The following is a 10807-nucleotide window of genomic DNA, read 5'->3' as shown; positions in this document are numbered from 1 at the left end:
GGCTATCATCATGAAACGTTCAGATCACTTACAACTCAATAGATTCTACCTTCCTGTAACGTTTCAGCCTGATTGGACCTTGTTTTCACACAAATGAACCCAGAATGATGTGAAATTGTGCTTAGTGCAGCATAATTCTGGGTGCCATTTAAAAACCATAAGTGCTAATGACTCCATTCCTTTTTGAGGTTGTAGGGGATGTTGATTGGAGTACACTAAAACAAACCTGATCTCTCTAGGACATTCAGAAGCCAAGTTATAAGCCCACCAATGTGTAACCGGACTACTTCTTTAAATTGACACCAGATCCGGTGACCTTTGGGACATGGTTTGAACCCCTTAGGAAAGTGCTATCATCATGAAACGTTCAGATCACTTACAACTCAATAGATTCTACCTTCCTGTAATGTTTCAGCCTGATTGGACCTTGTTTTCACACAAATGAACCCAGAATGATGTGAAATTGTGCATTGTGCAACATAATTCTGGGTGCCATTTACAAACCATAAGTGCTAATGACTCCATTCCTTTTTGTGGTTGTAGGGGCTGTTTATTGGAGTACACTAAAACAAACCTAACCTCTCTAGGACATTCAGAAGCCAAGTTATAAGCCCACAAAGGTGTAACTGGACTACTTGTTTAAAGTGACACCAGGCCCGGTGACCTTTGGGACATGGTTTTACCCCCTATAAGAATGTGCGATCATCTTGAAACGTTCAGATCACTTACAACTCAATAGATTCTACCTTCTTGTAGCGTTTCAGCCTGATTGGACCTTGTTTTCACACAAATGGACCCAGAATGATGTGAAATTGTGCTTCGTGCAACATAATTCTGGGTGCCATTTACAAACCATAAGTGCTAATGACTCCATTCCTTTTGTGGTTGTAGGGGCTGTTGATTGGAGTACATTAAAACAAACCTGATCTCTCTAGGACATTCAGAAGCCAAGTTATAAGCCCACAAAGGTGTAACCGGACTACTTCTTTAAAGTGACACCAGGTCCGGTGACCTTTGGGACATGGTTTGACCCCCTTAGGAAAGTGCTATCATCATGAAACGTTCAGATCACTTACAACTCAATAGATTCTAACTTCTTGTAGCGTTTCAGCCTGATTGGACCTTGTTTTCACACAAATGAACCCAGAATGATGTGAAATTGTGCTTCGTGCAACATAATTCTGGGTGCCATTTACAAACCATAAGTGCTAATGACTCCATTCCTTTTTGTGGTTGTAGGGGCTGTTGATTGGAGTACATTAAAACAAACCTGATCTCTCTAGGACATTCAGAAGCCAAGTTATAAGCCCACAAATGTGTAACTGGACTACTTCTTTAAATTGACACCAGATCCGGTGACCTTTGGGACATGGTTTGACCCCCTTAGGAAAGTGATATCATGATGAACCGTTCAGATCACTTACAACTCAATAGATTCTACCTTCCTGTAACGTTTCAGCCTGATTGGACCTTGTTTTCACACAAATGAACCCAGAATGATGTGAAATTGTGCTTCGTGCAACATAATTCTGGGTGCCATTTACAAACCTTAAGTGCTAATGACTCCATTCCTTTTTGTGGTTGTAGGGGCTGTTGATTGGAGTACACTAAAACAAACCTGATCTCTCTAGGACATTCAGAAGCCAAGTTATAAGCCCACAAATGTGTAACTGGATTACTTCTTTAAATTGACACCAGATCCGGTGACCTTTGGGACATGGTTTGACCCCCTTAGGAAAGTGCTATCATCATGAAACGTTCAGATCACTTACAACTCAATAGATTCTACCTTCCTGTAACGTTTCAGCCTGATTGGACCTTGTTTTCACACAAATGAACCCAGAATGATGTGAAATTGTGCTTCGTGCAACATAATTCTGGGTGCCATTTAAAAACCATAAGTGCTAATGACTCCATTCCTTTTTGAGGTTGTAGGGGCTGTTGATTGGAGTACACTAAAACAAACCTGATCTCTCTAGGACATTCAGAAGCCAAGTTATAAGCCCTCAAAGGTGTAACTGGACTACTTCTTTAAAGTGACACCAGGCCCGGTGACCTTTGGGACATGGTTTGACCCCCTATAGGAATGTGCGATAATCACGAAACGTTCAGATCACTTACAACTCAATAGATTCTACCTTCTTGTAACGTTTCAGCCTGATTGGACCTTGTTTTCACACAAATGGACCCAGAATGATGTGAAATTGTGCTTCGTGCAACATAATTCTGGGTGCCATTTACAAACCATAAGTGCTAATGACTCCATTCCTTTTTGTGGTTGTAGGGGCTGTTGATTGGAGTACACTAAAACAAACCTTACCTCTCTAGGACATTCAGAAGCCAAGTTATAAGCCCACAAATGTGTAACTGGACTACTTCTTTAAAGAGACACCAGGCCCGGTGACCTTTGGGACATGGTTTTACCCCCTATAGGAATGTGCGATCATCTTGAAACGTTCAGATCACTTACAACTCAATAGGATCTACCTTCTTGTAGCGTTTCAGCCTGATTGGACCTTGTTTTCACACAAATGGACCCAGAATGATGTGAAATTGTGCTTCGTGCAACATAATTCTGGGTGCCATTAAAAAACCATAAGTGCTAATGACTCCATTCCTTTTTGTGGTTGTAGGGGCTGTTGATTGGAGTATACTAAAACAAACCTGATCTCTCTAGGACATTCAGAAGCCAAGTTATAAGCCCACAAATGTGTAACTGGACTACTTCTTTAAAGAGACACCAGGCCCGGTGACCTTTGGGACATGGTTTTACCCCCTATAGGAATGTGCGATCATCTTGAAACGTTCAGATCACTTACAACTCAATAGATTCTACCTTCCTGTAACGTTTCAGCCTGATTGGACCTTGTTTTCACACAAATGAACCCAGAATGATGTGAAATTGTGATTCGTGCAACATAATTCTGGGTGCCATTAAAAAACCATAAGTGCTAATGACTCCATTCCTTTTTGTGGTTGTAGGGGCTGTTGATTGGGATATAATAAAACAAACCTGATCTCTCTAGGACATTCAGAAGCCAAGTTATAAGCCCACAAAGGTGTAACTGTACTACTTCTTTAAATTGACACCAGATCCTGTGACCTTTGGGACATGGTTTGACCCCCTTAGGAAAGTGCTATCATCATGAAACGTTCAGATCACTTACAACTCAATAGATTCTACCTTCCTGTAACGTTTCAGCCTGATTGGACCTTGTTTTCACACAAATGAACCCAGAATGATGTGAAATTGTGCTTCGTGCAACATAATTCTGGGTGCCATTTACAAACCTTAAGTGCTAATGACTCCATTCCTTTTTGTGGTTGTAGGGGCTGTTGATTGGAGTACACTAAAACAAACCTGATCTCTCTAGGACATTCAGAAGCCAAGTTATAAGCCCACAAATGTGTAACTGGATTACTTCTTTAAATTGACACCAGATCCGGTGACCTTTGGGACATGGTTTGACCCCCTTAGGAAAGTGCTATCATCATGAAACGTTCAGATCACTTACAACTCAATAGATTCTACCTTCCTGTAACGTTTCAGCCTGATTGGACCTTGTTTTCACACAAATGAACCCAGAATGATGTGAAATTGTGCTTCGTGCAACATAATTCTGGGTGCCATTTAAAAACCATAAGTGCTAATGACTCCATTCCTTTTTGAGGTTGTAGGGGCTGTTGATTGGAGTACACTAAAACAAACCTGATCTCTCTAGGACATTCAGAAGCCAAGTTATAAGCCCTCAAAGGTGTAACTGGACTACTTCTTTAAAGTGACACCAGGCCCGGTGACCTTTGGGACATGGTTTGACCCCCTATAGGAATGTGCGATAATCACGAAACGTTCAGATCACTTACAACTCAATAGATTCTACCTTCTTGTAACGTTTCAGCCTGATTGGACCTTGTTTTCACACAAATGGACCCAGAATGATGTGAAATTGTGCTTCGTGCAACATAATTCTGGGTGCCATTTACAAACCATAAGTGCTAATGACTCCATTCCTTTTTGTGGTTGTAGGGGCTGTTGATTGGAGTACACTAAAACAAACCTTACCTCTCTAGGACATTCAGAAGCCAAGTTATAAGCCCACAAATGTGTAACTGGACTACTTCTTTAAAGAGACACCAGGCCCGGTGACCTTTGGGACATGGTTTTACCCCCTATAGGAATGTGCGATCATCTTGAAACGTTCAGATCACTTACAACTCAATAGGATCTACCTTCTTGTAGCGTTTCAGCCTGATTGGACCTTGTTTTCACACAAATGGACCCAGAATGATGTGAAATTGTGCTTCGTGCAACATAATTCTGGGTGCCATTAAAAAACCATAAGTGCTAATGACTCCATTCCTTTTTGTGGTTGTAGGGGCTGTTGATTGGAGTATACTAAAACAAACCTGATCTCTCTAGGACATTCAGAAGCCAAGTTATAAGCCCACAAATGTGTAACTGGACTACTTCTTTAAAGAGACACCAGGCCCGGTGACCTTTGGGACATGGTTTTACCCCCTATAGGAATGTGCGATCATCTTGAAACGTTCAGATCACTTACAACTCAATAGATTCTACCTTCCTGTAACGTTTCAGCCTGATTGGACCTTGTTTTCACACAAATGAACCCAGAATGATGTGAAATTGTGCTTCGTGCAACATAATTCTGGGTGCCATTAAAAAACCATAAGTGCTAATGACTCCATTCCTTTTTGTGGTTGTAGGGGCTGTTGATTGGGATATAATAAAACAAACCTGATCTCTCTAGGACATTCAGAAGCCAAGTTATAAGCCCACAAAGGTGTAACTGTACTACTTCTTTAAATTGACACCAGATCCTGTGACCTTTGGGACATGGTTTGACCCCCTTAGGAAAGTGCTATCATCATGAAACGTTCAGATCACTTACAACTCAATAGATTCTACCTTCCTGTAACATTTCAGCCTGATTGGACCTTGTTTTCACACAAATGAACCCAGAATGATGTGAAATTGTGCTTCGTGCAACATAATTCTGGGTGCCATTTAAAAACCATAAGTGCTAATGACTCCATTCCTGTTTGAGGTTGTAGGGGCTGTTGTTTGGAGTACACTAAAACAAACCTGATCTCTCTAGGACATTCAGAAGCCAAGTTATAAGCCCACAAATGTGTAACTGGACTACTTCTTTAAATTGACACCAGATCAGGTGACCTTTGGGACATGGTTTGACCCCCTTAGGAAAGTGCTATCATCCTGAAACGTTCAGATCACTTACAACTCAATAGATTCTACCTTCCTGTAACGTTTCAGCCTGATTGGACCTTGTTTTCACACAAATGAACCCAGAATGATGTGAAATTGTGCTTCGTGCAACATAATTCTGGGTGCCATTTACAAACCATAAGTGCTAATGACTCCATTCCTTTTTGTGGTTGTAGGGGCTGTTGATTGGAGAACACTAAAACAAACCTAACCTCTCTAGGACATTCAGAAGCCAAGTTATAAGCCCACAAAGGTGTAACTGGACTACTTCTTTAAAGTGACACCAGGCCCGGTGACCTTTGGGACATGGTTTTACCCCTATAGGAATGTGCGATCATCTTGAAACGTTCAGATCACTTACAACTCAATAGATTCTACCTTCTTGTAGAGTTTCAGCCTGATTGGGCCTTGTTTTCACACAAATGGACCCAGAATGATGTGAAATTGTGCTTCATGCAACATAATTCTGGGTGCCATTTACAAGCCTTAAGTGCTAATGACTCCATTCCTTTTTGTGGTTGTAGGGGCTGTTGATTGGAGTACACTAAAACAAACCTGATCTCTCTAGGACATTAAGAAGCCAAGTTATAAGCCCACAAATGTGTAACTGGATTACTTCTTTAAATTGACACCAGATCCGGTGACCTTTGGAAAATGGTTTGACCCCCTTAGGAATGTGTGATCATCATGAAACGTTCAGATCACTTACAACTCAATAGATTCTACCTTCCTGTAACGTTTCAGCCTGATTGGACCTTGTTTTCACACAAATGAACCCAGAATGATGTGAAATTGTGCTTCGTGCAACATAATTCTGGGTGCCATTTACAAACCATAAGTGCTAATGACTCCATTCCTTTTTGTGGTTGTAGGGGCTGTTGATTGGAGTACACTAAAACAAACCTAACCTCTCTAGGACATTCAGAAGCCAAGTTATAAGCCCACAAATGTGTAACTGGACTACTTCTTTAAAGAGACACCAGGCCCGGTGACCTTTGGGACACCGTTTTACCCCCTATAGGAATGTGCGATCATCTTGAAACGTTCAGATCACTTACAACTCAATAGGTTCTACCTTCTTGTAGCGTTTCAGCCTTATTGGACCTTGTTTTCACACAAATGGACCGAGAATGATGTGAAATTGTGCTTCGTGCAACATAATTCTGGGTGCCATTTACAAACCTTAAGTGCTAATGACTCCATTCCTTTTTGTGGTTGTAGGGGCTGTTGATTGGAGTACACTAAAACAAACCTGATCTCTCTAGGACATTCAGAAGCCAAGTTATAAGCCCACAAATGTGTAACTGGACTACTTCTTTAAAATTGACACCAGATCCAGTGACCTTTGGGACATGGTTTGACCCCCTTAGGAAAGTGCTATCATCATGAAATGTTCAGATCCCTTACAACTCAATAGATTCTACCTTCCTGTAACGTTTCAGCCTGATTGGACCTTGTTTTCACACAAATGGACCCAGAATGATGTGAAATTGTGCTTCGTGCAACATAATTCTGGGTGCCATTAAAAAACCATAAGTGCTAATGACTCCATTCCTTTTTGTGGTTGTAGGGGCTGTTGATTGGAGTATACTAAAACAAACCTGATCTCTCTAGGACATTCAGAAGCCAAGTTATAAGCCCACAAATGTGTAACTGGACTACTTCTTTAAAGAGACACCAGGCCCGGTGACCTTTGGGACATGGTTTTACCCCCTATAGGAATGTGCGATCATCTTGAAACGTTCAGATCACTTACAACTCAATAGATTCTACCTTCCTGTAACGTTTCAGCCTGATTGGACCTTGTTTTCACACAAATGAACCCAGAATGATGTGAAATTGTGCTTCGTGCAACATAATTCTGGGTGCCATTTAAAAACCATAAGTGCTAATGACTCCATTCCTGTTTGAGGTTGTAGGGGCTGTTGTTTGGAGTACACTAAAACAAACCTGATCTCTCTAGGACATTCAGAAGCCAAGTTATAAGCCCACAAATGTGTAACTGGACTACTTCTTTAAATTGACACCAGATCAGGTGACCTTTGGGACATGGTTTGACCCCCTTAGGAAAGTGCTATCATCCTGAAACGTTCAGATCACTTACAACTCAATAGATTCTACCTTCCTGTAACGTTTCAGCCTGATTGGACCTTGTTTTCACACAAATGAACCCAGAATGATGTGAAATTGTGCTTCGTGCAACATAATTCTGGGTGCCATTTACAAACCATAAGTGCTAATGACTCCATTCCTTTTTGTGGTTGTAGGGGCTGTTGATTGGAGAACACTAAAACAAACCTAACCTCTCTAGGACATTCAGAAGCCAAGTTATAAGCCCACAAAGGTGTAACTGGACTACTTCTTTAAAGTGACACCAGGCCCGGTGACCTTTGGGACATGGTTTTACCCCTATAGGAATGTGCGATCATCTTGAAACGTTCAGATCACTTACAACTCAATAGATTCTACCTTCTTGTAGAGTTTCAGCCTGATTGGGCCTTGTTTTCACACAAATGGACCCAGAATGATGTGAAATTGTGCTTCATGCAACATAATTCTGGGTGCCATTTACAAGCCTTAAGTGCTAATGACTCCATTCCTTTTTGTGGTTGTAGGGGCTGTTGATTGGAGTACACTAAAACAAACCTGATCTCTCTAGGACATTAAGAAGCCAAGTTATAAGCCCACAAATGTGTAACTGGATTACTTCTTTAAATTGACACCAGATCCGGTGACCTTTGGAAAATGGTTTGACCCCCTTAGGAATGTGTGATCATCATGAAACGTTCAGATCACTTACAACTCAATAGATTCTACCTTCCTGTAACGTTTCAGCCTGATTGGACCTTGTTTTCACACAAATGAACCCAGAATGATGTGAAATTGTGCTTCGTGCAACATAATTCTGGGTGCCATTTACAAACCATAAGTGCTAATGACTCCATTCCTTTTTGTGGTTGTAGGGGCTGTTGATTGGAGTACACTAAAACAAACCTAACCTCTCTAGGACATTCAGAAGCCAAGTTATAAGCCCACAAATGTGTAACTGGACTACTTCTTTAAAGAGACACCAGGCCCGGTGACCTTTGGGACACCGTTTTACCCCCTATAGGAATGTGCGATCATCTTGAAACGTTCAGATCACTTACAACTCAATAGGTTCTACCTTCTTGTAGCGTTTCAGCCTTATTGGACCTTGTTTTCACACAAATGGACCGAGAATGATGTGAAATTGTGCTTCGTGCAACATAATTCTGGGTGCCATTTACAAACCTTAAGTGCTAATGACTCCATTCCTTTTTGTGGTTGTAGGGGCTGTTGATTGGAGTACACTAAAACAAACCTGATCTCTCTAGGACATTCAGAAGCCAAGTTATAAGCCCACAAATGTGTAACTGGACTACTTCTTTAAAATTGACACCAGATCCAGTGACCTTTGGGACATGGTTTGACCCCCTTAGGAAAGTGCTATCATCATGAAATGTTCAGATCCCTTACAACTCAATAGATTCTACCTTCCTGTAACGTTTCAGCCTGATTGGACCTTGTTTTCACACAAATGGACCCAGAATGATGTGAAATTGTGCTTCGTGCAACATAATTCTGGGTGCCATTAAAAAACCATAAGTGCTAATGACTCCATTCCTTTTTGTGGTTGTAGGGGCTGTTGATTGGAGTATACTAAAACAAACCTGATCTCTCTAGGACATTCAGAAGCCAAGTTATAAGCCCACAAATGTGTAACTGGACTACTTCTTTAAAGAGACACCAGGCCCGGTGACCTTTGGGACATGGTTTTACCCCCTATAGGAATGTGCGATCATCTTGAAACGTTCAGATCACTTACAACTCAATAGATTCTACCTTCCTGTAACGTTTCAGCCTGATTGGACCTTGTTTTCACACAAATGAACCCAGAATGATGTGAAATTGTGCTTCGTGCAACATAATTCTGGGTGCCATTAAAAAACCATAAGTGCTAATGACTCCATTCCTTTTTGTGGTTGTAGGGGCTGTTGATTGGGATATAATAAAACAAACCTGATCTCTCTAGGACATTCAGAAGCCAAGTTATAAGCCCACAAAGGTGTAACTGTACTACTTCTTTAAATTGACACCAGATCCTGTGACCTTTGGGACATGGTTTGACCCCCTTAGGAAAGTGCTATAATCATGAAACGTTCAGATCACTTACAACTCAATAGATTCTACCTTCCTGTAACATTTCAGCCTGATTGGACCTTGTTTTCACACAAATGAACCCAGAATGATGTGAAATTGTGCTTCGTGCAACATAATTCTGGGTGCCATTTAAAAACCATAAGTGCTAATGACTCCATTCCTGTTTGAGGTTGTAGGGGCTGTTGTTTGGAGTACACTAAAACAAACCTGATCTCTCTAGGACATTCAGAAGCCAAGTTATAAGCCCACAAATGTGTAACTGGACTACTTCTTTAAATTGACACCAGATCAGGTGACCTTTGGGACATGGTTTGACCCCCTTAGGAAAGTGCTATCATCCTGAAACGTTCAGATCACTTACAACTCAATAGATTCTACCTTCCTGTAACGTTTCAGCCTGATTGGACCTTGTTTTCACACAAATGAACCCAGAATGATGTGAAATTGTGCTTCGTGCAACATAATTCTGGGTGCCATTTACAAACCATAAGTGCTAATGACTCCATTCCTTTTTGTGGTTGTAGGGGCTGTTGATTGGAGAACACTAAAACAAACCTAACCTCTCTAGGACATTCAGAAGCCAAGTTATAAGCCCACAAAGGTGTAACTGGACTACTTCTTTAAAGTGACACCAGGCCCGGTGACCTTTGGGACATGGTTTTACCCCTATAGGAATGTGCGATCATCTTGAAACGTTCAGATCACTTACAACTCAATAGATTCTACCTTCTTGTAGCGTTTCAGCCTGATTGGGCCTTGTTTTCACACAAATGGACCCAGAATGATGTGAAATTGTGCTTCGTGCAACATAATTCTGGGTGCCATTTACAAGCCTTAAGTGCTAATGACTCCATTCCTTTTTGTGGTTGTAGGGGCTGTTGATTGGAGTACACTAAAACAAACCTGATCTCTCTAGGACATTAAGAAGCCAAGTTATAAGCCCACAAATGTGTAACTGGATTACTTCTTTAAATTGACACCAGATCCGGTGACCTTTGGAAAATGGTTTGACCCCCTTAGGAATGTGTGATCATCATGAAACGTTCAGATCACTTACAACTCAATAGATTCTACCTTCCTGTAACGTTTCAGCCTGATTGGACCTTGTTTTCACACAAATGAACCCAGAATGATGTGAAATTGTGCTTCGTGCAACATAATTCTGGGTGCCATTTACAAACCATAAGTGCTAATGACTCCATTCCTTTTTGTGGTTGTAGGGGCTGTTGATTGGAGTACACTAAAACAAACCTAACCTCTCTAGGACATTCAGAAGCCAAGTTATAAGCCCACAAATGTGTAACTGGACTACTTCTTCAAAGAGACACCAGGCCCGGTGACCTTTGGGACACCGTTTTACCCCCTATAGGAATGTGCGAT

This window comes from Nothobranchius furzeri, unplaced genomic scaffold, assembly GCF_043380555.1.
Source record: "Nothobranchius furzeri strain GRZ-AD unplaced genomic scaffold, NfurGRZ-RIMD1 Scf024, whole genome shotgun sequence".
In the NCBI taxonomy this organism is placed as follows: Eukaryota; Metazoa; Chordata; class Actinopteri; order Cyprinodontiformes; family Nothobranchiidae; genus Nothobranchius; species Nothobranchius furzeri.
Note: the sequence above shows the minus strand (reverse complement) of the source record.